Raw genomic sequence first — 22,743 nt, 5'->3', positions numbered from 1 at the left:
CGCAATGCCAAGCATTGGCTGGAGTGGTGTAAAGCTCGCTGCCATTGGACTGGGCCAGTGGAAACATGTTCTCTTGAGTGACAAATCACGCTTCACTATCTGGTGACAGACGAATCTGGGTGTGGAGGATGCCAGGAGTAGGCTACCTGCCCCAATGCATATTGCCAACTGTAAAGTTTGGTGGAGGAGGAATAATGGTCTGGGGCTGTTTTTCATGGTTCAGGCTAGTCACCTTAGTTCCAATGAAGGGAAATCTTAACGCTAAAGCATACAATGATATTCTAGACGATTCTGTTCTTCCAACTTTGTGGCAACAGTTTGGGTAAGGCCCTTTCCTGTTTCAGCATGACAATGCCCCAGGGCACAAAGCGAGGTCCATACAGAAATGGTTTGTCGAGATTGGTGTGGAATAACTTGACTGGTCTGCACAGAGCCCTGCCCTCAGCCCCATCGAACACATTTGGGATGAATTGTAACCCAGACTTGATCCAGATCTAATCGTCCAACATCAGTGCCCGACCTCACTAATGCTCTTGTGGCTGAATGGAAGCAAGTCCCCACAGCAATGTTCCAACATCTAGTGGAAAGCCTTCCCAGAAGAGTGAAAGCTATTATAGCAGCAAAGGGGGTTTTGGAATGAGATGTTCGACGAGCAGATGTCTACATACTTTTGGTCATTGAGCGTATGTCTTTGAAGCATTGCGGTCTAAGGCACTGCATCTCAGTGCTAGAGGTGTCACTACAGACCCTAGTTTGATCCCGGGCTGTATCACAACCGGCCATGATTGGGAGTCCCATAGGGCGACACACAATTGGCCCAGGGTCGTCCGGGTTAGGGTAGGGTTAGGCAGGGGTAGGCCATCATTGTAAAATAAGAATTTGTTCTTAACTGACTTACCTAGTTAAATAAAGGCCAAATAAAAAATGTATAAAAAATTGCAGGGGATTTTCTTTCCAGAGAGGAGCCAACAACATGGGATGGCAAAGGAGCCTAAGAGTTGATGGGAGATGAAATTGTAAACGAAACCACTAAAGTCTGATGTATAGCACCTCTTTCTGTGATCTCATAAGGGAAGGACTTCAAATAGCATCAGTCCACTCTATCCTTCAGACAATAAGAATGGAGTGGAGGAGGAAATGCTGGAGAAGGAGAAGGAGGAAAAGTGGAGGAGGAGGAAAGGAGGAAAGTGGAGGAGGAAACGCTAATAAAGAAGTATATAGGCATACCGTTTTTCCAAACTGTTGAAACCTCCCCTCTGCTCTGCTGCTGAATGAGACAAATCTCTTAGGTCAGTGTTTGTATTCGGTGGCCTGTGGTCGAGGACAGGCCTGAGTCCTGCTCTGCAGCTGGACAGAAATGGGCGCTCTGGGTGTAGACCCTTTGGTGCTTTCCGACCCACTTTCTTCTGCCGTTTTTGTAGCGCACTTAACCGTCCATGTTCAGTACAGAAGACAGAACTCCATTATCTTCCCTTGAGAAACCTGTGAATCTGTTGTACTCGAAATCTTTCATGTGATTTTTCATTTGCACTGGCCCATTTTGGGGTCTTAATTAAGGCTTCAGTTTAGATTTTTGTATTAATTATTTCTGTTATAATTGTTTTACTTTTTACCCATTTTTCTCCCCCAATTTCGTGATATCCAGTTGGTATTTTTTTTTTACAGTCTTGGCCTATTTCTGACCCATTCAATAGTGTATTTTTTTACTTTATCTTTTTTACTAGACTGTATACACGCACACCCAAACACACACACACACACACACACAGACAGACAGACACACACACACACACACACACACACACACACAGACAGACAGACACACACACACACACACACACACAGTATATGAACTGCATCATTGCCTATAGTCACAGTGAGCAGATACACGTAGGTCCTCTGAATCAAACATTTATGAGAGTGCTTCGATATGAAACCCTAAGGTTGTATTAGAATTTGATATGTTTTCTCTTGACTCATTTTCATCCCGCATTGAGATAACTTACTCATTTTTTCTTTTTTTGTCGTTTATGGACAGTTTGGAGAACATGAACTAGACTATTTGTTACATGTCGTCAGTGTATCTACTAGTTGGTAATGGCGTTTGATTTGAAAGAATTTGTCTAAATATAGGCTAAATAACACCGAAATCTGAGTAACCCTCGATAACATCAAACAGTCTCGATATATTTCAAGGTTATTCGATATGTAGCCTACCTGTTCAGTGATGCTCTGCCGTTTCCAATAATTTGACCAAATCACAAGAGAAAAGGCTATCTGGCAAGTCTGGATAGATTTAAAAGTATTACAAATAATAGAGACGTGTTTTATTTATCGATACGATAAGTAACATTATAGCCTTCGGATTGGTGTCGCATTTCCCGTTAGAAGACAGTGTCCTGAGTAAGTCGATTCAACTGGCTCTTTCTATAACATAGACCGACGTAAGTGAGTAAAAAGCGTACCGCACAAATAGTCCGCATGGTAAATGTGCATTTTCACACTTAAAACAAATGCACCTTTTAATTTATTGACAGCACCGCGTTTTCTCATCAGAACCACCTCAAATCCGAGGTATACACTTCCCTCTACTGCAGTTAAGCAAGGAGAAACCTGTTACCTTAACGCAATTATGTGCACACCACAAACAGCAGGTTGTTGCTTGTGAATGAAACACTGCAGTATATCATATTCAATGCCTGTCAATGATTAACATTGACACACACAAAACATTGGACAACAATTTACTGACAACCAGACACACACAATACACACATTCTCACCAGAAAACAACGTTTGTTCTTGCTCTTATTTTCTTCCGACTTTAGATTTTCGTTGCGTCAATGCGCGCTGTTTTGTTCCAACTGACTTCTACGGCAATTCTTATGTATGTCCACTGGATTTTGAAGGGGTTTTGGTAGGGTGAAATTATTATAGGGAAAGTGCTGTCATCGTGGAAAGCCTGCCCTCTTCAAACTAACCTTCCCGCCCCCTCATTCTACCCCTCTCAGATTGGTGCTGGCTACCTACCAGCAAATCCCCCCAAACACTTTTTTTGCGCACACTTAACTACCTTTGCAACCATAATTGTGCCCTAAATGAACATGAAAAACAGTCACATAACAACTTGAAAATGTCGGCTGCCCTATCTTCAGTGTTTTGGGGTGAGTAGCTATCTACCATAATGTCATTAACCACTTTGCCCAATGCGCGATGAGTCAGGGGATGAGGATATTATTGGTTATAGCCTACATCAGTTTAGAAGCACCCACCAAACACTGCCTACAGTATGTCCTCTTGTAACCCATCTACCTCATGCAGTCCAGACAGGCAGGCCCATCAGACAATGTTCTGCCCTGGCCCATGACTCAAATTGCTTTATTATGCACAAAATCAATTTAGGCTACACATGATGGAGCTAATTTGGCCAAAATAAAGAGAGCCATCTGCTTTTTACATTGAAAGCTACAGTGCCCTTGACTTGTCTGTACTATTTAGCCCCTGTGTGTGTGTGTGTGTGTGTGTGTGTGTGTCTGTGTGTGCGTGTGTGTGTGTGTGCGTGTTGGTTTGAAACCGCTCTATGTCCCAAAGTCACAAAAACACAACCCTGTCAGTATCAGAAGAGCTCTTCTCAGTGTTTTAACAGAGGTCCATTGCACAATAATGAACTTATTTGGCCTCCGCTGTATTTTAGAGAGGGCTGAAGTCCCTGCTATGGCTACAGTTTCAATCACATTGTCTTCAGCTTGTTTTCAAACCTCACCATACTTGTTTTTCAACCCATGATGTTGTTCTCTATGATTATACCAACATACTAGCCTAAGTCCCAATATGAATTGCTTTGGTAGTGCCAGAGGAGGTGCATTAGGTACAAGGATCATGATTTAGTGTGGAGTCATGGACAGCTGGACATGGTCATGGACATATAACTGTTAGCACATAGTAATACATCATAGCACACTTGCACCTGTTGATCTGCCCGTCCCACCATACATAAATAACACCTATACTGTTGCCAGATATTTTCCTAACACATTACTCCTACAGGTTTCCTTCATGTTTTATTGATGTCTCACTCATGTAGGCTGTGTGTGAACACAGCTGAGAAGACCACAGGAAATACAAAGACCTCAGAACACACCAAAGTAGTCATCCTCTCCCTCATTGGTTTAGAAGACATCTAAGACATCTAAGAAGTCAACTTTTGCTTTCAGAGAGCGGTGTATGGCAGCAAGCGGTTCACTGTATTCTGAGGGTTACAGCAGGGAGGCTTATAGTCCTTTGAGAATATTCCATGAGTAATTACTTAGTTTAAATGTCATTTCTATATACTTGAAGAGTGAATAAGTGAGTCTGGGTTCAAATGTGAGTAAATTAGTTTACCTATCTAGTTAATTAGCCAAATACTTGTATTGTAACTTGACAGAGCACTATTGTGTTGATATATCTACAGTATATGCATCCAGTGTGTATTTAAAGTAATTCAGTCATTATTATACTACAAACCTTTGAAACCCATCAGCTATTTCTGAAATGTACTGTACCTGGCATTAAATTTGGTTAAGCAGTCTGATTGTGCTGACGTTCACCCAAGATGTGCTATTTCTCTCATACTATTTAGCAAACATTCTTTGTTTGAAGAGCACTACCAGTGCAAATCAAAGAGAGTGTCATTGGAAGGAAAGAGATGCAGTCTTCCAAAAATAAAAGTTTCTCCTCCTACTAGGACATTGATTTGAAAGGCTTAATCAGTAGAATCTATGTGTTTGGTCTTGTTTCTCAGCATAATCTAAGGACAGCTGAAAAGCTATCTAGGACAGTAGATATCATTAGCTTCCAATGGGTATAGCGAACAAAAATATACATTTGACATGTAAACAGTTGGTCCCATGTTTCATGAGTGGAAATAAAAGATCCCAAAAACTTTCCATACTCACAAAAAGCTTATTTCGCTCCAATTTTGTGCACAAATTTGTTTATATCCCTGTTAGTGAGCATTTCTCCTTTGCTAAGATAATCCATCCAACTAACAGGTGTGGCATGTATAGAAGTTGATTTAAGAGCATGATCATTACACAGATGCACATTGTGCTGGGTACAAGAAAAGGTCACTCTAAAATATGCAGTTTTGTCACACAACACAATGCCATAAATGTCTCATGTTTTGAGGGAGCGTGCAATTGGCATGCTGACTGCAGGAACGTCCACCAGAGCTGTTGCCAGAGCACTGAATGTTAATTTCACTACCATAAGCCACCTCCAACATTGTTATAGAGAATTTGGCAGTACGTCCAACCGGCCTCACAACCGCAGACCACATGTAACCACGCCAGCGTAGGACCTCCACATCCGGCTTTTTCACCTGCGGGATCGTCTGAGATCAGCCACTCGGAAACTGATGAAACTGTGGATATGCACATCCAAATCATTTCTGCACAAACCATCAGAAACAAGCTCAGGGAAGCTCATCTGCTTGCTCATCGTCTTCACCAGGGTCTTGACCTGACTGCAGTTTGGCGTCAGTAGGCAAATGCACACCTTCGATGGGTTCTGGCACACTGGAGAAGTGTGCTCTTCATGGATGAATCCTGGTTCCAACTGTACTGGGCAAAGTGTGACGAGTGGTTTGCTGATGTCAACGTTGTGGACGAAGTGCCCCACGGTAGCGGCTGGGTTATGGTATGGGCAGACATAAGCTACGGACAACAAACACAGTTGCATTTTATCGATGGCAATTTGAATGCACAGAGATACCATTACGAGATCCTGAGGCCCATTTTCATGCCATTCATCCGCCGCCAACATCCACAGTGAAGTCCATCGCAGTGTGCTGGAGCATACATCATTGTTCTCCATAGCTAGGTTTGCATCCAATAGGTGACAGATTTTCAGGTGAATATTTTCATGCGCATTTTCCCACTATTGATGGGTTTCTTGTTTATTTATTTATTTGTTGCAGACAAATATCAGTGTGTGATGACTTTTTGACTTAAAAAAATAAATTGCTCTTCCACAACATATATCCATTACTATATTAACAACATTATGTTTTTGTCAAAACATAAATTTATCCAAACCACAAGCTAGAACGAGCACATTTTCATTTCACAGGTAGAATTGGGAGTTCCGACTTCCTGTATATTCTGCTGCAATCAAGATCTGGTGCAATCAATTACCTTCTAAATAAAGTCCACCTGTGTGCAATCTAAGTGTCACTTGATCTGTCACATGGTCTCAGTGTATATACACCTGTTCTGAAAGGCCCCAGAGTCTGCAACACCACTAAGCAAGCAGCACCATGAAGACCAAGGAGCTCTCCAAACAGGTCAGGCACAAAGTTGTGGAGAAGTACAGATCAGGGTTGGGTTCTAAAAAAATATCCGAAACTTTGAGCAACCCACGGAGCAACATTAAATCCATTATTAAAAAATAGAAAGAATATGGCACCACAACAAACTTGCCAAGTGAGGGCCGCCCACCAAAACTCACGGACCAGGCAAGGAGGGCATTAATCAGAGGCAACAAAGAGACCAAAGACAACTCTGAAGGAGCTGCAAAGCTCCACAGCGGAGATTGGAGTATTTGTCCATAGGACCACTTTAAGCGTATGTCACGAGAATTTTCAATCCCAATGATAATAACTAACAATCAATAAGCGTTGACCAATCCCCGAGGTTTGTAAGACCCTGGGTTTAATAATAATTAGGCAAAGACTCAGCTTATGCAAAAGGTTCATACGGTTTATTCACGAGAACGTTCTGAAATCAAAAATGCAAACACAGTCTTTATAACACACACACAAACAAGTTCAAATCTTAAGCTACGCCTTGCTCAGACAGTCTGTGTTTTTCCACTACACAGATACATTGTTTCTTTAATCTGCAACATGTTTCATAATCTTCTGGAAGCCTAACAGTTTCTCCACTCCACGGGTGGAGACAGAATGTCCTGTAAGGAACACAGTAGTACAACTTGTCTGTCGATAGCTCCTCTTATCATTTGTTTCACACTTGCACCCTGCTTACATACTAAAAAGGAGCAAAAGGTCCTTATTCTAATTCTGACTAAAACTACACACATCATTAGATTATAAATGTATGATTCTAATAAATGTCATACAATTATATGGTTTCAGGATGGAATTCTTTAGTCATTACTTTAAATATATAAATTCCATTATCAGCGTAACACTCCACAGAGCTGGGCTTTATGGAAGAGTGGCCAGAAAAAAGCAATTTCTTAAAGAAAAAAATAAGTGAACACGTTTGGTGTTCGCCAAAAGGCATGTGAGAGACTCCACAAGTATATGGAAGGAGGTACTCTGGTCAGATGAGACTAAAATGGATCATTTTGGCCATCAAGGAAAACGCTATGTCTGGTACAAACCCAACACCTCTCATCACAACGAGAACACCATCCCCACTGTCAAGCATGGTGGTGGCAGCATCATGCTATGGGGATGTTTTTCATCGGCAGGGACTGGCAAACTGGTCAGATTTGAAGAAATGATGCATGGCGCAAAATACAGGGAAATTCTTGATGGGGAAACTGTTTCAGTCTCCAGAGATTTGAGACTGGGACGGAGGTTCACCTTCCAGCAGGACAATGACAATAAGCATACCACTAAAGTAACTCTCGAGTGGTTTAAGGGGAAACATTTAAATGTCTTCGAACGGCCTAGTCAAAGCCCAGACCTCAATCCAATTGAGAATCTGTGGTATGACTTAAAGATTGCTGTACACCAGCAGGAACCCATCCAACTTGAAGGAGCTGGAGCAGTTTTGCCTTGAAGAATGGGCAAAAATCTCAGTGGCTAGATGTGTCAAGCTTATAGAGACATATCCCAAGAGATTGTAGCTGTAATTGCTGCAATAGGTGGCTCTACAAAGTATTCATTTGGGGGGGAGGGGGCGGGTGAATAGTTATGCACACTCAAGTTTTCTGTCTTATTTCTTGTTTGTTTCACAATAAAACATATTTTGCATCTTCAAAGTGGTAGGCATGTTGTGTAAATCAAATTATACAAACCCCCCAAAAATCTATTTTAATTCCAGGTTGTAAGGCAACAAAATAGGATTAATGCCAAGGGGGGTGAATACTTTCGCAAGGCACTGTATTTTGCATTACTCATCTCATATGTTTATACTGTATTCTATTCTATTCTATTGTATCTTAGACTATGCCGCTCTGAGATTGCTCGTCCACATATTTATATATTCTTAATTCCATTCCTTTACTTAGATTTGTGTGTACTGTGTGTATTGGGGTGAAATTGTTAGATATTACTTGTTAGATATTACTGCACTGTTGGAGCTAGAAACACAAGCATTTTGCTACTCCCGCAATAACATCTGCTAAACACATGTATGTCACCAATAAAATTTGATTTGATTTGACTTCGAACAACCAACACACAGTAATCTCAGAACTTCTTTAGGCAAGAATATTTTTTTAATTTTTTTTTATTCACTAACATTTGTCATCACGCCCATGTGGTGTTCTTAGTCTGGCTGTGCCAATTACAACCAAGTGCGAAAATGTGTTATTTTTCACCTTTCTACCTACCAGAGATTTAACCTAATGCTGCCAGTGGCTTGCGGATATCAAGAATGATGCTTACGTTGAGTAATGATTATCAGAGGGATTTTTTCAGGCTGAACAGATGGGGAATCCATTTTGACAACAACTGAGAAGTGATGTGATACCATGTTTTTTCCCCCTTCACAACAAGTAAGATTCCTGATTAGACATAACGTAACATTAGCTAACATTCTAGCCTAGCTGGACTAGGTAAGTTAGCTAGCTTAAAGTCTTGTATTGAACTGAAAGCTATCAGCTAAAACATATAGATAGCTACCTTTTGGACACACACTGCCAATCAATTTTGTATTTGCCAAGTTAGTCACTGCTAAACTGGTACAGTACCTTCAGCAGAATAAACATGTTTGTTAGTTCGTTCTATCTTTGACTAATGTTGGCTAAAATAAGCTAGCTAACATTAGCAAATAAGAGTAACTCAATCTGGTAGCCATCTATTCCACCGTTGTCTGGAAAACACTCCATTACTAAAAATAGGATTGATGATATAGCTAACTCACCCTGTGTTTACATGTTGGTAGCAATGAGGAATGTGAATAAGTAGTCTCTGGTTGGTTAGTTGGTTCTCAGCTGGCTAGCAATCTTGCAGCCAATTTAGTGACGCTAGCTAACAGCAAGCTGACTATTGAAATGGCCATGTTAGGTGTGCTAAGCTACCCAGTCTAATAGAGATCAATACAATTAGTGGGATGGATAAATTGTGTATTGCTGTGTGTTTTGTTGTACAGAATCTGTGCTTCCAAACCCTAGCTCTGCACAAGGTGAAGGTAAGTTGTAAAAAAACAACAACAAGCTGACAGCTAAGATAGCTCAATTTACATTAAGCATGACATAAACATGGGGTTACAGGTGGTTAGATGTAGCCTGATGACCACAGAGTACCTTCCAGACCAGGTAATACATTTAGTCTACCCCTTTTCAATTTTTAGCTTCTCTGTGTAAAACTCAGGTTATATGCAGTCCCTCTACAGTGCCCTGCTGGAAAATACCCCAAAGCAGCAACATTTTGGGTACACTGGCATTCTATTTTAGCACTTGACTATGCAGACTCTCATTGACGCACGCGAGCAGTTTGGAGGAAATTATTGAATAACATGTATGTGTACATTTATTTTGCAACACTCACACATGTAACGAGAGTGGTGTGGTCAGCATGTACAACTTTTCACACCTTCTGCAGCATCCCAGCCCATTCACTTTGTTGACTGATCTTTCCTCTCAAAAGCAGCTCCCAATGTCCCTCTTTGTCCATAAACAATACACGGGTTTGTCTATAAACACGTAGGTCCCAATTGGTTGACACCTTTACCATATAGGCATGTTTCCCTATATCCCGTTCACAAAAAGTGTAAAATGGTAACAGCACAACCATGTCTTTCTAGGAGACGTGCAGTGCCAGCAAATCTTCTGCAAGAGGTCCAAACAGTTGGTGGTTAAGGTCTACAAGCCTTACACCACTTCCTGCAGATTCTTATCCAGCTGGCTGTATCCCACAGACAGGACAGAAGACTTGAAATAGATTACTTCATGAAGCAAAAATAAGTATTTATTTGAATAACGGAGCCTTTTCTACATTCAAACTGACCCCCTGAAACTGGACAGAGACATTTTATGCGACTCCTGTTTACACAAATTGACGAAGACCGCATCGCCAAGCTAAGGTTGGGTCAATAATTATCTGTGCTACACCAAACAGTGCCTATCCTGACTCCCGCAGGCAAAGAAATTCTGTTTCTCTTCATCTAGAATCCGCTTAAGGAAGAAGCCCAGGCACCACATGTTATATTCTACAAGACAAACAAATACTCTATGATACCCTATTGTACCATTTAAAATGACAGTTGAACTGTGCCGGCATAACATCAACATTAGGGTAGAATAGTTGAGCATGCATACATGTGCAAAGGTACAGAGGTTACATTTAGAACAATATCTAGCCTATTAGAAAGAAATATGGCATAATCCTCATCCTTTGCACAGTGACCAGACCGTACAAATGTACCTAGGTAAATAGGCAGACAGTATTTAGCTACAGCCATGTCTATCATGCATGCTTAGGCAAATATTTGTTAAGTAATACCAGCTAATTGGTTTGAGATTTACAACAGTAAATTGTTGTATTATTATTTCTCCTCACAGTTAGCTAGTAAACTTAGCTAGCTAACTGGATAGCCAATAATCTGTTTGTAATCCTGTTCTGGGGCTGTGCCTATAATTTTGTGAGATTGAAATGCATCCACGGTCATAATCATAACCAGTGTCAACCCTTCTCAATTATCTTACATAGCTAGCTAGTAAAATTATTTACAGTTGCTGATGTTACACATGTTTGCTAACAAGTTATAAATGCGAGGTGTGGCGCATAAGTTAGCAGGTGCCAGGCTAACTAGCTAGCCAACTCCAGTCATGTGCACAATTTGCTGGTAAACCTAGCTTTAGGTGCCTGGTTGTAATGTTGTAGCTTGCTGCTTAGTAGCCATATCTACGACTTAAAAGCAAAGAGGTTTTACAATCAAGATAGAATAGATCTCTGATTGTAAAACCTCTTCTATTTTTAGTGATAGATATGGCTACCTATAGTTGTTTAGCTAACTTAGCTAGCTAGTTAGCTATCTATATAAGTTAGCAAACAGTATGGTTTTCAGTAGATAAAGTTAGCTAGCTAGCTAGGTGGCTTGCAGAAAATAACACTTACTTAGCTAGCCACCGTATTTGTCATCTGCCCTCTTGGTGCTGGCATTGGTTGTAGCTGAGCTTCTAGCTAAATCCAACTCTTTGTTTCAAATCCTCTTTGCTATATTCCGGTTGAAACATGTATGGTTGAATTTCACCGTGTAGCTAATAGAACATAAAAAATGCTACATTTTCAGATTTGTGTTGATGAGAGAAATCACTTGAAGCCATCGCGGTCTGGTCAGTCCTTTCAGTTTTGCCCAAAGGATTATATTGTTAGTGTCTACCTCCCTTGCAAAAAAGCCTGCCTTGGGGAAGGGATTGGGCCAGGGAACGATGAGTTGTAGTCTTTCAGAGACTGGAAAAAAACATGTCAGCTTGTATATTTAGCAAGGAGTCCACCGATAGGAACATCACTGAAAGACATCCAATTGCTGTATCGAACAAGGACAACCATATCTACACCCCCCCATAAATACACTGGAAGCTAGGGTGTATCAGACCTGCCTTCCTCCTGGGCAATTATGTGTGAAACACATCTCACTGACCTATAAATGCATCGGACATGATGAAAACAACCCCAGATTCCCCCAGGGTGAAATTCCCCTTTAAGTTTTCATGTACCAAATAAAAATATAAAGTTCAATGTGTTTCCATGGCATTTTCAACTCTACTGAGAGTTTTGTCACAAAAGCTGTTAGATTAAATAACAAATGTGCCTACTCTGGTCTTGGCACGTGCGCTCTAGCCAACAGCTCGCAGATACAATGCAGGTAGACTGTGCGGGTAGGCTAGTCTACATGATTATGGATAAAAGCGATAATATGTTTATTTGTCAAACGGCAGTCAAGCATCAATCACTATGTCACCAGAATAAGACCATCGATATTCATTGGAAAGGAGGATCAAGATCACTGTGCACTTTCACCACCCTGTGAAGTTCATCATCATTTATTTAATCTGTAGCCTAATAAACTCCAAGTTTGCTTCGATATAATGGTTATTATAAACTGGGTTGTTCGAGCCCTGAATGCTGAATGGCTGACAGACGTGGTACATGAGACCGTATACCACGGGTATGAAAAAATGTTTATTTTTACTGCTCTAATTACGTTGGAAACCAGTTTATAATAGCAATATGGCACCTCGGGGGTTTGTGGTATATTGCCAATATACCACGGCTAAGGGCTGTGTCCAGGCACTTTATGTTGCGTAGTGCATTGAACAGTCCTTAGCCGAGGTATATTGGCAATATACCACAAACCCCCGAGGTGCCATATTGCTTAATTATACCACCGCCATTCCTTGCATAATTCATTTTACCGACACAAATCCCACCATGTCGAACAAACAAATTGTCTGTCGGCATTTATAAAATTGTACCAAAACTTCCTGTTTCCATCACAGCTGTCGTGATTAAAAAAAAATATGATATGACTTTACTTGCATAAAATCTGTGGATGGAAACGTGGTTAATGAGAGACAATGCTGGCTCTAAAACAAAGTGCCGATTGGCTTGTCAACACACACCATCATTCAATTATAAATGTAAATATCTCCCTCAAAGTTCATCCTTAATTTATTTTACTTGCTGAAAAGGAGTCAAGGTAAAATATTGATTTACGGTTTTGCGCACCGTGATTAGAGAGAAGGGATTTTTCAGCTATAGTCTCTGTCAAAAAATCGGCACAAATCAAATGAAATGTGTCATACGCTTTGTAAACAACAGGTATAGAGTAACAGGGAAATGTTTCTTTTTGGACACATCCCAACAATGCAGAGAGAAAAATAGAAAAATGATTTTGTTTTTTACACAAGGAATAAATGCACAATGAGTAACGAAAATTCGGATATATACACGGGGTGCCAGTATAGAGTCGATGTGCAGGGGTACGAGGTAATTGAGGTAAATATGTACATATAAGTATGGGTAAAGTGACTTGGCAACAGGATAGACAATAAGCAGTAGCAGCAGTGTATGTAATGAGTTAAAAGTATTAGTGCAGAAGAGGGTCAAGCAGTTAGTCTGGTAACTATTTGGTTAATTAACTAGAGAGAGAGAGAACTACATGGCAGCTGCTTTTTTATTTAACTAGGCAGGTCAAGTTATGAACAAATTCTTATTTTCAATGACAGCCTAGGAACAGTGGGTTAACTGCCTTGTTCAGGGGCAGAACAACAGATTTTTACCTTGTCAGCTCAGGGATTTGATCTAGCAACCTTTTGGTTATATAGTCCAACACTCTAACCACTAGGCTACCTAAAGACACACTGTTCATACTTCAGAATTTTTTCCACAGAGGTCTTACCGTATAGTAAACCACAAAATGAATGTCTCCATCATTAAGACATATTTTAAGGTGATTTTCTGAGATGTAGTTAAAAGAGCATGCCATGGTGAGTTACCAACCATTGTCCTTGGGTCAGAGCTTGTGTCACTAGCGATTGAGTTCAAGCTGGGGATAGAAAGATTGGGGTGGAATAATTTGTTTTGCCCGCACTAAAAATGGCTATATCGGTCCACTAATACAGGACTAGTAAAGGCCGGGTGTCCTACTTTCAAAAGTGTAGGGTCACTTACAAATGTCCTCGTTTTTGAAAGAAAAGCACAAGGCCAGCATCGCCTCTTCACTGTTGATGATGAGACTGGTGTTTTGTAGGTACTATTTAATGAAGCTGCCAGTTGAGGACTTGTGAGGCATCTGTTTCTCAAACTAGATACTCTAATGTACTTGTCCTCTTGCTCAGTTCTGCCTCACACTCCTCTTTCTATTCTGGTTAGAGCCAGTTTGCACTGTCCTGTGTAGGGAGTAGTACACAGCATTGTACGAGATCTTGAGTTTCTTAGCAATTTCTTGCATGGCATAGCCATCATTTCTCAGAACAATAATAGACTGACGAGTTTCAGAAGAAAGTTATTTGTTTCTGGCCATTTTGAGCCTGTAATCGAACCCACAAACGCAGATGCTCCAGACACTCAACTAGTCTAAAGAAGGACAGTTGTATTGCTTCTGTTGAGGACAGACGTTCCGCTAGCGGAACGCCTCGCCAATATCCAATGGTAGAGCGTGGTGCGAAATACAAAAACCTCAGAAATGCAATATTTTCAATTTTTCAAAATTTTTCAGATTTTAAAATAGCTTTTCGGCGAAAGCACATTTTGCAATATTCTGAGTACATAGCTCAGCCATCACGGCTAGCTATTTTGACACCCGCCAAGTTCGGGGCTCACTAAACTCAGAATTACTATTAGAAAAATTGTATTACCTTTGCTGATCTTCGTCAGAATGCACTCCCAGGAATGCTACTTCCACAAGAAATGTTGTTTTTGTTCCAAATAATCCATAGTTATGTCCAAATACCTCCGTTTTGGGTAACGCACAAGCATTTCGAGACAAAAAAATTCTAAATGTTCCTTTACCGTACTTCGAAGCATGTCAAACGCTGTTTAAAATCAATTTTTATGGTATTTTTCTCGTAAAATAGCGATAATATTCCCACTGGACAATAGTGTATTCATTCAAAGAGAAAAATAAAAAACAGCATGGTCGCGGGACCGCGCATATCCAATCTCTTTGTCACCAGGCAGACCACTGACAAACTGAGCTACTGTACTCTGCCCAGAGACAGGAGACGCCTCAATCCGCTTTCTGAAGGCTTTAGAGAGCCAATGGAAGCCTTAGAAAGTGCTACGTAAACCCACAGATACTGTAGTTTCGATAGAGAACCAAAAGAAGAACTTCAAATTCTCAGACAGGCCACTTCCTGCTTGGAATCTTCTCAGGTTTTTGCCTGCCATATGAGTTCTGTTATACTCACAGACACCATTCAAACAGTTTTAGAAACGTCAGAGTGTTTTCTATCCAAATATACTAATAATATGCATAATTCTAGTTTCTGGGCAAGAGTAGTAAACAGATTAAATCGGGTATGTTTTTTTCATCCGGCCGTGAAAATACTGCCCCCAATCCACAACAGGTTTTAATAAGGACAACTGTTTTCAGCTGTGCTAACATTATTACAAGTGGTTTTCTAATGATCAATTAGCCTTTTAAAATGATAAACTTGGATTAGCTAACACAACGTGCCATTGGAACACAGGAATGATGGTTGCTGATAATGGGCCTCTATACGCCTATGTCGATAATCCATAAAAATCTGCAGTTTCCAGCTACAATAGTCATTTACAACATTAGCCATGTCTACACTTTATTTCAGCTGGTGTCCGCTAGCGGGATACCAGCCGACAACATCCGGTGAAATTGGAGGGCGCGCAATTCAAATAAATAATCGGAATATTAAACATTCATGAACATACAAGTATATTATATAATTTTAAAGCTTAAATTCTTGTTAATCTAACTGCGTTGTCCGATTTACAATAGGCTTTACAGCGAAAGCATATCATGCGATTTTCTGAGGACGGCGCCCCACATCAACATATTTTTCAACCAGCACAGACTTCATAAAATCACAACTCGCAATTAAATAAATCACTTACTTTTCAAGATCGTCCTCTGTTTGCAATCCCAAGGGTCCCAGCTACAACATGAATGGTCGTTTTGTTAGATAAAATCCTTTATATCCAAAAACGTCTGTTTAGTTGGCAAAAAGCAACTGCTAAACTTCGTCCAAACAAGTCAAATGATGTTTCTATTTAATCCTCAGGTACCCTAAAATGTAAATAAACTATAATATTTAATACAGAAAGTAGTATGTTCAATAGGAAAGTAAATGAACAAAACATTTTATTTTCTTTCAAAAGCACGGAAATGTCTAAGTGACTCCAAACTTTTGAACGGTAGTGTATATTTATATATTTAAATAATACAACAACAACAAAATGACAAATTCAGATTTTTCAGGGGGTGCTACAGCATAGCTATGCTTCCATCAGTTTTTTTAAATCTGATTTTATTGCTAGCTTGAGTTAACTGCAGTGGCAGTGAATTCCATGTAGTCATGGCTCTAAATGGAATTTCACATCCTCTATTCTGGACCTGGGGACTGTGAAGAGACCCCTAGCTGCATGTCTTGTGTGGTACCAATGAGTGTCCGAACTGTATACCAACTACCTGAACAGACAGTTCAGTACCTTTAACCCATCAACACCTCTCACAAAGACCAATAGTGATGCAGTCAATCTCTCCTCAACTTTGAGCCAAGAAACATTGACATGCATACCACTGACATTCACCCTCCATGTACATCTAAGTGCAATACATGCTGCTCTGTTGTAGACCAACGGCAATTTTCCTATTTCCTTCTTTGTCATACATGACCACACAACTGGGCAGTAGTCTAGGGCCTGTAGGACCTGCCTGGTTGATTTAGATGTCAAGAAAGCATAGCAATGCCTTATCATGGACTGACCTCTTGTAACGCCCTGGCCATAGAGATGGTTTTTTTGTTCTTTATTTTGGTTAGGCCAGGGTGTTACATTGGGTGGGCGTTCTATGTTCGTTTTCTAGGTTTTTTGTATTTCTTTGTTTTGGGCCGTGTGTGGCTCCCAATCAGGCACATCTGAAGGTCGTTGTTGCTGATTGGGAGTCACACATAAGGAGCATGTTTTTCCTTTGGGTTTTGTGGGTAATTGTTTCTGTTAGTGTTTTGCACCTGACAGGACTGTTTGGCTGTCGGTTTTCTTATTTTTGTATAGTGTTCTTTCTGCTATTAAATATTCAATGATGAACACTAACTCCGCTGCACCTTGGTCTACTCTCTCTCACGACAGCCGTTACAGAATTACCCACCAAAAATGGACCAAGCAGCAGAGGAAGGAGAGGCACCAGGAGAAGGACTCCTGGAAAATGGAGAGGATCGTTCAGGATTCCTGGAGATGGGAGGAATTACTGGACGAAGGTGGACCATGGGCTCAAGCTGGGGAGTATCGCCGCCCGCAGTGGGAGATCGAGGCGGCGATAGCTGAGAGGCGCTGGTGTGAGGAAAGGGAGCGCAGCAGACACGAGAGGCAGCCCCCCCCAAAAAAAAATTGGGGTGGGGCACACGGGGAGATTGGCGGAGTCAGGCGGTAGATCTGAGCCAACTCCCGTGCTTACAGGAGGCAGCGCAGTACTGGTCAGACACCGTGTTATGCAATAAAGCGCACGGTGTCCCCAGTATGCGTGCATAGCCGGTGCGCTATAGGCCAGCCCCCCGCAAGTGCCATGCGAGGGCAGGCATCGAGCCAGGACGGGTTTTGCCAGCTCAGCGCGTCTGGTCTCCAGTGCGCCTTTTCGGGCCAGGGTATCCTGCACCGGCTCTGCGCACTGTGTCTCCAGGGCGCTGGGAGGGTCCAGTTCGCCCAATGCCTGCTCTCTGCCCGTGCCGGGCCAAAGTGGGCATTCAGCCTGGAGTATGGGTAAAGAGCGTAAAGTCTAGAACTCCAGTGCTCCCCCACAGCCCGGTTTATCCTGTGCCTCCTCCTCGGACCAGGCCTCCAGTGGATCTCTCCAGCCTGGTCCGTCCTGTGCCACCTCCCAGGACTAGTACTCCAGTGGGTCTCCCCATCCTGGTTAAGCCTGTGCCTACTCCTCGGACCAGGCCTCCAGTGGGTCTCGCCATCCTGGTCCGTCCTGTGCCACCTCCCAGGACTAGGCCTCCAGTGGGTCTCCCCATCCTGGTTAAGCCTGTGCCTCCTTCTCGGACCAGGCCTCCAGTGGGTCTCCCAATCCTGGTCCGTCCTGTGCCGCCTCCTAGGACCAGGCCTCCAGTGGGTCTCCCAATCCTGGTCCGTCCTGTGCCGCCTCCTAGGACTAGGCCTCCAGTGGGTCTCGCCAGTCCAGAGTCGCCAGAGCTGCCCGCCAGTCCGGAGCCGCCAGAGCCGCCCGCCAGAGCCGCCCGCCAGTCAGGAGCCGCCAGAGCCGCCCGCCAGTCAGGAGCCGCCAGAGCCGCCCGCCTGTCCGGAGCCGCCAGAGCCGCCCGCCTGTCCGGAGCAGTCAGAGCCGCCCGCCAGCCCGGTGAGTCCTGTGCCTGCGCCTAGGGCCAGGCCTCTTACATGTCCCCTCAGCCTGGTGAATCCTGGGTCAGTGCCGCCGGAGCCGCCAGGGACGCCCGCCAGCCGGGCGCAGTCATCGCCGCCCGCCAGCCGGGCGCAGCCATCACCGCCCGCCAGCCGGGCGCAGCCATCACCGCCCGCCAGCCGGGCGCAATCAGGGTCGCCCGCCAGCCGGGCGCAACCATCACCGCCCGCCAGCCGGGCGCAACCAGGGTCGCCCGCCAGCTGGGCGCAGCCATCGCCACCCGCCAGCCGGGCGCAGCTATCACCGCAGCTATCACCGCAGCTATCACTAGCCGGGCGCAGTCAGGGTCGCCCACCAGACCTTCGGCACGGCCAGGTGCGCCACCTAAGAGGGCGACGCCTAGGGTGGAGCAGAGGCCACGTCCCGCACCTGAGCCGCCGCCGTAAGAAGGCCCACCCGGACCCTCCCCTTCAGTGTCAGGTTTTGCGGTCGGAGTCCGCACCTTGGGGGGGGGTACTGTAACACCCTGGCCATAGAGAGGGTTTTTTTGTTCTTTATTTTGTTAGGCCAGGGTGTTACATTGGGTGGGCGTTCTATGTTCGTTTTCTAGGTTTTTTGTATTTCTTTGTTTTGGGCCGTGTGTGGCTCCCAATCAGGCACAGCTGAAGTTTGTTGTTGCTGATTGGGAGTCACACATAAGGAGCATGTTTTTCCTTTGGGTTTTGTGGGTAATTGTTTCTGTTAGTGTTTTGCACCTGACAGGACTGTTTGGCTGTCGGTTTTCTTATTTTTGTATAGTGTTCTTTCTGCTATTAAATATTCAATGATGAACACTAACTCCGCTGCACCTTGGTCTACTCTCTCTCACGACAGCCGTTACACCTCTTCTCATTTTAGCAACCGTTGAGTCTATATGTTTTGACCATGACAGCTTGCTACCTAGGGCTACACCCAGCAGTTTAGTCTCCTCTACTTGCTCAATCACCACAGTATTCAATAATCGACCGAGATGAGGTTGAGGATTGAGTGAGTGATTTTACCCAAAAACTATGTTTTTAGTTTTTGAGATAATTTTAGCACCACCCTATTGCTTGTTACCCATTCTATAACTGTCTGGAGCTTTATGTTAAGGTTGTCAGTTATTTATTTTATTGTCGTAGCTGACGTGTATATAGATTAATCATCAGCTTACCTAGACACACAGGCTTTATTCAAGGTCAGTGGAAGGTCATTAGTAAAAACAGAAAACAATAATGGCCCAAGGCAGCTGCCCTTCAGTACACCAAACTTAACCGAATTTGCATTACATAGGATTCAATTAAAAAAACCCTCTGTTCTATTAGAAAGGTAACTCTCAATCCATGATAAGGCAGAGGATGTAAATCCATAACACCTACATTTTTCAGCAATAGTTTACAATTAATGATGTCAAAGCTGCACTGAAATCTAACAAAACAGCTCCCACAATCTTCTTATTATGAATTTCTTTGACAATCATAAGTCATTTGTTTCAGTGCTGAGCATGTTGAGTGTCCTCCCTATAGGCATACTGAAAGTCTGTTCTTAATTTGTTTTCTGTAAAATAACATTGTATTTGGTCAAACACGATTTTTGCCAAACATTTGCTAAACTCCGGTAACAGGCTGATTGAGCCATTTTTCAAAATGTTATTTAACCTTTATTTAACCAGGTAAGCCAGTTGAGAACAAGTTCTCATGTACAACTGCGACCTAGCCAAGATAAAGCAAAGCAGTGCGACACAAACAACACAGAGTTACACATGGAATAAACAAACGTACACAATAGAAAAGTCTATATAAAGTGTGTGCAAATGACGTAAGATTAGGGAGGTAAGGCAATAAATAGGCCATAGTGGCGAAATAATTACAATTTAGCAATTAAACACTGGAGTGATAGATGTGCAGAATATGAATGTGCAAGTAAAGATACTGGGGTGCAAAGGAGCAAAAATATATAAATAACAATATGGGGATGAGGTAGTTGGGTGGGCTATTTACAGATGGGCTACGTACAGATGCAATAATCTGCAAGCTGCTCTGACAGCTGATGCTTAAAGTTAGTGAGGGAGATATCAGTCTCCAGCTTCAGTGATTTTTGCAATTCGTTCCAGTCATTGGCAGCAGAGAACTGGAAGGAAAGGCGGCCAAATTAGGGGTTGGCTTTGGGGGTGACCAGTTAAATATACCTGCTGGAGCGCGTGCTACGGGTGGGTGCTGCTATGGTGACCAGTGAGCTGAGATAAGGCGGGGCTTTACCTACCAAAGACTTATAGATGACCTGGAGCCAGAGGGTTTGGCGACAAATATGAAGTGAGAGCCAGCCAACGAGAGCATACAGGTCGTAGTGGTGAGTAGTATATGGGGCTTTGGTGACAAAACGGATGGCACTGTGATAGACAGCATCCAATTTGCTGAGTAGAGTGTTGGAGGCTATTTTGTAAATGATATTGCCGAAGTCAAGGATTGGTAGGATAGTCAGTTTACGAGGGTATGTTTGGCAGCATGAGTGAAGGAGGCTTTGTTGCAAAATAGGAAGCTGATTCTAGATTTAACTTTGGATTGGAGATGCTTAATGTGAGTCTGGAAGGAGAGTTTACAGTCTAACCAGCAGCTAGGTATTTGTAGTTGTCCACATATTCTAAGTCAGAACCAACCAGAGTAGTGAAGCTAGACAGGCAGGCAGGTGCAGCTGGCGATCAGGTGGAGAGCATGCATTTAAGAGCAGTTGGAGGCCACGAAAGGAGAGTTGTATGGCATTGAAGCTCCTCTGGAGGTTTGTTAACACAGTGTCCAAAGAAGGGCCAGAAGTATACAGAATTGTGTCGTCTGCGTAGAGGTGGATCAGATAATCACCAGCAGCAAGAGTGACGTCATTGATGTATACAGAGAAAAGAGTCGGCCCGAGAATTGAACCCTGTGGCACACCCATAGAGACTGCCAGAGGTCCGGACAACATGCCCTCCGATTTGACACACTGAACTCTGTCTGAGAAGTAGTTGGTGAACCAGGCGAGGCAGTCATTTGAGAAACCAAGGCTGTTGAGTCTGCCGATAAGAATAAGGAAAATGTAACTTTTCCTCTTAGGGCTAGGGGGCAGTGTTCGAGTTGCCTAGACTTTTTTGCCTAGAATTTCATTTGAAGGAAAATGTAACTTTTCCTTTAAGGTACTCCTAAGCTTTTTACTATCATTCTTTAAATAATGTATCTTTGTTCCATAGTATAGTTTCTTCTTCTTTTTGTAGAGTTTAGTTATGTGATTTCTATATTGACTATGTTTTCCAATCTGTTGTGTTGTCAGACTTATTTGCTATTCCTTTTGCCTCATCCCCCTCAGCCATACAGTTTTTCAATTCATCATCTATCCATGGGGATTTGGTAGTTCTAGCAGTGAGTTTCTTGATGGGCACATGCCTATCAGTAACCAGAAGAAGCAATTTCATAAATGCTTCAAATGCGGCGTCAGGTTGTTCCTCATTACACACATCAGACCAACAAATATTTTTCACATCTTTGACATAGGAAACATTGCAAACCTTCTTGTATGATCGCTTATACACAATTGTCTTTGGAACTTAGTTTTATCTAGATATGGCTATTATATTATGATCACTAAATCCGATGTTAGCCAAATGTTGTCAATTTGATTGTTAGTTGAGGTCAAGCTTAACTTGACCTTGATCATACAATTGCAAGAATGCTATTTTCAGTTGGACTCCACATGAACTCTCTATTGCAGGGGTTGGAGTGAAAACCTACGGGATGGTAGCTCTCCAGGAACAGGGTTGGAGTGAAAACCTACAGGATGGTAGCTCTCCAAGAACAGGGTTGGAGAGCCCTGCTCTATTTAATGCTTTACAGTGTATAACCCTATCATTGGACTGACATAACAGATGTCATTGAGAGTCATAACAGCTGATTTTAGCTTATGACAAATGACAGAGCATTGTCATTTCACAATCTCATGCCATTGTCATACAGTATTGAGCTGACATCAGTTTTATGATTCCTCATATGAAATCTGTTTTTACATTTACATTTAATAATTTAGCAGAAACTCTCATCCAGAGCACCTTACACCATTGTAGATATGTGGTAGTAGAGTAGGGGCTTGAGGGCACACACTTAATGTGTTGTGAAATCTGTTGTGAATGTATTGTAATGTTTTTACAATTATACAACTGCCTTCATTTTTCTGGACCCCAGGAGGAGTAGCTGCTTTGGCAACAGCTAATGGGGATCCATAATAAATACAAATACAAATACACTAGTGAGTGCATACATTTTTGGGGACTTTTTTTGTACATGTCAGTCCTACAGTATATGGCAGGGTTATGTAGGTATGACAGCGGGTTCAAATGAAATGTTATTCTATTTTCCTCTAGTTCCTTGCTGGTATGGTGTCACAAGTTGACATATAGCTAGTACAGTATGTCCCTTGCATTATTTGATTGCTAGTGAAGTGCTTGCTTGCATTTTCTATTTTATTCAGA

The 22,743-nt window shown here is 42.4% G+C and overlaps 1 protein-coding gene across 4 annotated transcripts in view; it reads right to left on the bottom strand.

Moving 5' to 3' along the window:
* Positions 1-2,951, bottom strand: part of LOC115204240 (gamma-aminobutyric acid receptor subunit alpha-3) — a 139,024-nt gene extending 136,073 nt beyond the window's left edge. For 2 of the 4 annotated variants that reach the window (XM_029769641.1, XM_029769645.1), the window contains exon 1: positions 2,784-2,951. The gene's annotated coding sequence lies outside the window, so the exon portion shown is untranslated. Of the gene's footprint in view, positions 1-1,227; positions 1,483-2,217; positions 2,522-2,783 lie in introns of those variants that run through there. The other 2 variants (XM_029769642.1, XM_029769643.1) reach the window with 2 other exon arrangements.
* Between the last annotated feature and the right edge of the window lie 19,792 nt (positions 2,952-22,743).

Source organism: Salmo trutta, chromosome 12 (genome assembly GCF_901001165.1).
Source record: "Salmo trutta chromosome 12, fSalTru1.1, whole genome shotgun sequence".
Classification (NCBI taxonomy): Eukaryota; Metazoa; Chordata; class Actinopteri; order Salmoniformes; family Salmonidae; genus Salmo; species Salmo trutta.
The sequence above is the reverse complement of the archived record's forward strand: the minus strand, read 5'-3'. Positions and strand labels throughout refer to the sequence as shown.